Here is a 7036-nt window from a genome sequence, read left to right as displayed (position 1 = left end):
CACGTGCATGGGGACAGGCAGAAAAGCATGCCCATGCATGGATACAGGCAGAAAAGCATGCCCATGCATGGGGACAGGCAGAGATTAGGAAGTAGGTATGGTTCTGCCTCCAGGGTCTGACCTAGGCTTTTTTTTTTCTTTATCAAATTGTTCTTGACTTCAGAATAATCCTCAGAGGAGTCGCGACCCCTAACCACAGTTAAATGTATCACCTGTTACTCAGGGAACTGGCTTGCAGACCAGTAAAGATGAAGGAGAGCTGATGCAGTAGAGCGCTTGCCTGGCTTGTGCAAGGGCTTGAGCTCAAGCCCGGCACCCCAACAAAATCGTATTTATCACCTGGATTTATGAGTCTTTGTCAACATCTGGTGTCAAACCTCACAGAAGCCCACATAAGTAGCTAAGCTTGGCAAATACAGGTCTTTGCAGGAGTTGGGCAAGCTGTGGGAGTGAACAAAGCTGGATGCCCGAGAGACGGGGGTGGGGGTGGGGTGGGAGGGGAGCGTGTGCGCACGCAGAAGCAGCTCCTGTTCAGCCCTCCCCAACTGCTTTCCTGCAGAAATTTGAGTCAACATTGTCAGACTCACCCTCCCCTCTTCTTTTCCAAGAGAAGCCTTTTTTTTTTTTTTTTTTTTTTTTTTCTGTATGAAATCTGATTATTTAAGCATGAGCAACTCATCTGTCATTTTGTAACAATGTGCAGGCCAAAGCAAACATATTTGGGAAGATAGTCAGTTCTGAGGCTACTGTTGATTTTCTGTGATGAAAATTCTTTGATGTTCACAGGTGGTAAGAAAGTAAGAAATTCTGTTCAAGACAAACAAACAAAAAACCACCACAAAACCAGAAAACTACTTTGCAAATTCAACAACAAACATTTGCTGTTGTCTGGAAATGCACAGCAAGGGGACCACCCAGCGCAGCCTGGACCTCATCCTGAACCCAGGACCTTTCTTCTTGTCAGACACTTCTAGTGGTCATTTGATAGGAAAAATCCCAACTCACATTGGCCTACACTTGACTGCTTCCACACATCCCTGTACTGTATCCAACCTGGACCACCACCACTCTCTCTCCCTGGATTCTCATGGCAAAGCCACAGGCCCCAACTGTTTTTCCTTAGCTTTATTTTGGTTTTGCTGTGCTGGAGATGGAGCCCAGGGCCTCCAACACACTGAGCAGGTGCTCTGCCATTGAGCCCAAGGCCCCAGCCTGTTCTTAAAACCTCTTCTCCAAGGTCCTTGGCATCTCTGCCCTCTCCTTTCCAGCCTAGCCAGTCCTGCCCACTCAGACCTGCAAGATTGTATGGTAAGCAGTGTTTCCAGCTTTCTGAGTGCTTAGTGTTGCTCTAGCATAAAATATCCTTTCTGGTCAACCTGGTTGAGCTCATCCATTAAAATTCAGTTCTGGACTGGCCTCCTAAAGATCTGAGTCTCTTTAATTATGAACTCCTGGAGATTTTTCTTTAATAGACTTTAGTTATCAAAGAATTGCTTTGGGCCAGCTTCAGATAATGTGAGACTCTCCGAGCTCCTCACCCCACCCTCTACCCCCCCCCCTCGGCTAAGGGAAGGTAGTTACTTGAAGACTGAGACTGAGGTATCGAAGAGTGTGGGAAGAATACAAAGAAGATAGGAGCAGAGAGGAGGACTGGGATCAAGGTGTCCCATGAAAAGGTTTCCTTGGAGTCGCCATTATGAGAGGTCGGGCAGAAGGAAGGGGGACAATTTGGGAACGAGGAGCCTAAGTTTGGGTCTAGTTTCTACTACAAATCTGGGTGGTGGGCAAGTCATTTTCCCACACAGAAAGTCTGTTTTCCCCCACAGAAAATGAAGCTAGAAATTCCGTGCCTCGGGAGAATTGTGGTGAGAATGAAATGAAGCAATGGCTAAAGTGTGTAGAGAAAAGGCTTCTTTTTCCTTGCCCATGCCATGCTGCTCACAAGCCTTTACTGAACTTTCTAGTGAGAGACAATTGTGCCTTTGCTAGACTCTGTTTATTTATTCACTTCTCAATTGTCTCTTTCATGACTTGAGTGCTTTCAACCTCATAAAATTACTAGCAACCATTCAAAGCTCCCCCAAGGGACTATGAACTTCCAGGTTTGAAACTACCCAATTCATTGCCTCTCTTCCACCCATGGGGCCTAGCTCATAAGAAGCACCCAACAGACGTGAATGAGCCAAATAAAGGGTATGATGGTACTCCTGGGACCCAAGAGTGTGTATAAGTCTGATCTCTCAAGTTTCCCTCATGGGAGAGGGCAGTGTTGTGTAGTTAATGGTCAGTTTATGACAGATTCTGTAAGCATCTGTTGATGAGTAAGTGAATGTTGGCCTAGTGTGGGGGCTGGCTATGTGTATTCTGATCCCTGAGCTCCTTGTAAAGGGTTGGAGGCTTTTCTCCTTTAGTCCACTTATACCTCGTACCTCTGGAATCACACTTACTACTTTATTATTATTTTGCTCCCCTTACCAACTTCCCACCTGTTCAGAGCCTATGGTTGCCTCCTGTATAACTTCCCGGTTAGTTTTGTTCGTTTTTGTCAACTGACACAAACAAGGGTCATCAAGTTGTGTCAGTTGTGTCTAGTGTTGAAAGATCCAGCCTCACCCTGAGTTAAGCATAGCTAACGCCATTTTGTGAGACACCACTGTTTTGTAAAACTCTGAAGGCCAGATGAGAAACTGGAAAATTACTGAGAACACCCAGCTGTGTCACCCACTTGGGATATCTGTGGTCAGGCCGCCCCAATTGAGCTAAAACAACTTGTTATGACCACCCTCATGAGATATCTGTCAGAGACTGCTCCAACTGAGATAGGGAAAAACAAAATAACAGGTGGCGGGCCACGTCAGGGGGTCATCATAACCCCCTTGACCACCCAGTTCCTGGAAGCTTGGTGCCCCTGCCAAACTTTGACGCAAATCGTGGTCTCATGTAAACGTACCAATCAGCCCCCTGTAACCATGCCTCTCGCTTCTGTACCAGTGCTTCTGCTCTAAAACCCTATAAAAACCCCAGCTTCCCATCTAGGGGGCGCGGAAGTCTCCCGAATGACTTATCGCCCCGGGTACCCGTGTATCAAAATAAAAGCCTCTTGCTGTTTGCATCCGAACGCCTGGGCTCGTTGATCCTTGGGCAGGGGTCTCTCAGACGAAAGATACCATCTCAGGGATCTTTCAGTGTCATCTAGGAGGTGTGACTATCAACTGTGAAAGAGCCACTATCAGGCTGGCTCATAGGCTCATTGACGATTGATGAGGCGGTGAGCAGGTGGGTTGTGGGAGAAAGCAATCTGGTAAGTGGCATTTCCCCCATGGCCTCCCCTTCAGTTCCTGCCACGGCTTCCCTCATTGACAAAGTGTGATCAACATGTAAGACAGATAAACCCCTTTTGCCCGAAGTTGCGTTTTGTCACAGCGATCTAAAACCAAACTAGAACACCCTGACACCTAGCAAAGATCCTAGAATTCACTGAACAAGGCAGGTGACCAGATACAAAATCAGTTGATTTGTTTTCCAGGACCCCTCTCTGGTGATCAACTAGTCTATCCGCTAGACAGGTGACAGACAGCTAGACAGGAAGCACATGAGTAAATCACAGCCTGGAGCATGCCGGAGATAGCAGCTGCTAGCAAAGGCTCTAGGAATGCACCAGGACACTGGGGCCCAGTTTCCTGTCTATATAATACTTACTTGATCTTTGACCTTGGGAATGATTCTTTGCCTTCCTTTTGTTTTTGTTTCTTTACCTGTCTCTTTACCTGTAAAAGAGATAGTGTAGTTCTTCTTAGCCTGTCATTAAGAAGTCTTGAACCTTAGTAATTATATCCTACATTCTGGACATATGGAGCCTTATGCTCCAAACTGTTTCTTGTATGAAGGATTGCGGGGGTGGGGGTGGGGCGGAGAAGAAGGGATAACAGAATGAAAACAATTCCAAGAAAAAGATGAGGATACTATGAAGACAAAGGGGACTGGGAATATATGTAGGATGCTAAAGGCCCTGGTTTTGGTCCTGAGCATCACATATGCACACACACAAAAGGCACAGAAACAAAAACATGGATATAGATTTATAAAACCACAGGGTGAGCAGTAACATGCGGCTGCATTGTGTAAGCAGGCTGCAACAAGCACAGATGGGGAAGGGAGGCACCATTTTTATGATAGTTTAAATGAAATACATTTCTGCAGGACAGAAGTAGAAAAGACAAAGTTGAAAGATAAAACCCAGTCTGAGAAAAAGAAATGTTATGCATTTAACACAGAGAATATATCAAACTCAGGTATTAGACAGGACATAAATGATTACAGAAATTCCAATTTAGCATGAGGAATAATAGGTAGGAAGGCATGGGATTTACAACCATAGGGCCTAGAAGGGGACATAGTTCCTAGGTTACATTTTTCTAGAATGCAACCCTAACAGAAGCATGAACTTATCTTTATGGTAGAAAAATGAAAGTCCAAGGTCCAGACTTGAGGGTTAACTTCAGCTTCCTCTGGACTCTTAACTTAAAAGCTAACTTCAAGCTGACTTTAGTACCTGCTAGCTCCAACAAACATGTGTCTTTTACCTTTCTCTTCCTATACCTGTGTGCCTGCCTCATCCCCACACCTGACTGCCACACAGGCATTGATGCTCCTTATTTGCATACATTTGCATACACAGTTCCTTAGTCTTTATTTTGATTCATGCAGTTCACTTTCCTATGCCCTCCCCCCACTCCATTCTCAGGTTGATCCTCTGTGCTATTATCTCAGGCCCACTCCATTTCCCTCTAAAATGTATCTATGTTTTATATGTACAAGTGTTTTGCCTACATGTATGCATGTATGCCCAATGCCCACAGAAGACAAAATAGGGCACTGCCTCCCCGGAACTGGACTTATGGATGGTTGTGAGCCTTCATGTGGGTGCTAGAAACTGAACGATTCCTCTGCAAAAACACCAAGTACTCTTAACTGCTAAGTCATCTCTCTATCCCCCGGGCCTATTTCTTAATGGAGATACTCTATGACACTGTATTAGAATGGCCTGCTTTCCTGACGGTTCTCCATCACACCAACCTCAGGCTGAGACCCTTCAAAGGCAAGCCTAGGACCTAATAACCTCCTCATCACCAGCAGCTCAAATGGGGCATGGTCTACAGAAGGAAAACTCTTAATAAATGCTATCACAACTAAACAGAGACATAAAGAAAATACTGCCAGAGTGACTTTGTTTTGTCTACAAGGAAGGAAAAAAGCAAGGATGAAGGAAAGTTTCACAGAGTGAGTAACATTAGAGCTGGATGCTGAGAGACAAGAAACTATAAGAAAGAGGAATGGCAACAACCGAGAGTTATGAGGCTTTCAACTGGAATGTCCAGGAATTGCTTAATGGAGGATAAAATCTAATGTGGTGTCACCTATCTATCTATCTATCTATCTATCTATCTATCTATCTATCTATCTATCTATCTATTTTTGGGACAGGGTCTCTTTGTGTAGCCTTGGCTGCCCTGAACTCACTTTGTAGACCAGGCTCAACTTAAACTCATAACGATCTATCTGCTTCTGTCTCCCTGAGTGCTGGGATTATAGGTGTGTGCCACCACCCCTAGCTTAATGTGGTATTCTTTAGTGATCATTATTTTCGTATGAACATTAGCTTTGCCAAGACATATTTTGTCTGTTTCATTCAGAGGTATGTCCTGAGTGGCCAGAACAGGACTGACTATATGTTAAGCAATTCAAAAGCTGGGTGTGGTAGTATACACCTTTAATCCCAGCACTCAGAAGGCTTATGCAAGTGGATCTCTGTGAGTCTGAAACCAATCAATCTATATAGTAAGTTTCAGGACAGCCAGACCTTACAGTGAGACCCTGTCTCAGAAAAACAAAACAAAATAATGTCTAACGAATTCAGTATTTGATCATCTGTATACTCATGGAAAATATATAGGTATAAAAACTAAATAAGGGATACTATGGAAGTGTTGGGGGAAAGATGGAGGATCTGGAGAGGACAGGAACTTCACAAGAAGACCATCAGAGACAACTAACCCAGACCGATGAGGGCTTACAGAGACTGAGACATCAACTAAGGAGCATGCATGATCTGGACCTAGGCTCCTAGCACATATGTGCCAAATGGGCAGCTTGGTCTTCATATGGGTTGTCTGGTGAGTGGGGGGGGGGGGGGTGAGGCTTGCTGTTTCTAACATGGACTCTACTGCCTGCTCTTGAATCACTTCCCCCTGGCAGGGCTGCCTTGCCTGGCCTCAGGGGATGAGGATATGCCTGATGTGACTTGATGTGCTGGGGAGGACTGATATGGGGGAGCTCCTCTTTTCTGGGGGGAAGGGGAGAGGGAAAGGAGACAGAAAGGGAATGGGGGGGCTGGGAGGAGAGGAGGGAGGAGGCACCCTTGGGATGTAAAGTAAATAAACTGAAATCTAAAAAACACCTAAATAATGCAGCCAGTTGGAGATGGCACATGTCTTTAATCCCAGCACTCAGGAGACAGAGGCAAGCAGATCTCTGAGTTTGAGGCCAGGCTGGTCTACAGAGCTAGTTCCAGGAAGCCAAAGGCTACACAGAAAAACCCTGTTTGGAAAAACCACCACCACCACCAACAACAAAACACACCTAAATAATGCAATGTAATATGGAATAAATTGATACTACTATGTGGTAACTTCAGGCCTCCAGATTAGCAACCAGATTTATTTCCCTTATATGCTTCAGTACAGTGTCAAAGTTTATTGGTGCTCGATATTTTTTTCTCAGTCAATATTTGTAAAAATCAGACTGCCAAACTGCCAAACTTAATCCTTTTAAGTTAAAAATTTAAAAACGTGGCTTCAAGTGTATTCTGACCCCCATGCTCTCTGGCTTCTGCTAAATTCCTTTCCTTGTCTAAACAGCATTATTCTGAGGCTGACAAAGGATGGATAGACCTAAGTGCATGTAGGGCTCTGCCTGGCAGACAGTAGACGCTCAGTGAATGACACTTCCGCACGAAACATTACTAACAACTAAGATG

Source organism: Psammomys obesus, unplaced genomic scaffold, assembly GCF_907164565.1.
Source record: "Psammomys obesus unplaced genomic scaffold, mPsaObe1.curated_primary_1811, whole genome shotgun sequence".
Classification (NCBI taxonomy): Eukaryota; Metazoa; Chordata; class Mammalia; order Rodentia; family Muridae; genus Psammomys; species Psammomys obesus.
The sequence above is the reverse complement of the archived record's forward strand: the minus strand, read 5'-3'. Positions refer to the sequence as shown.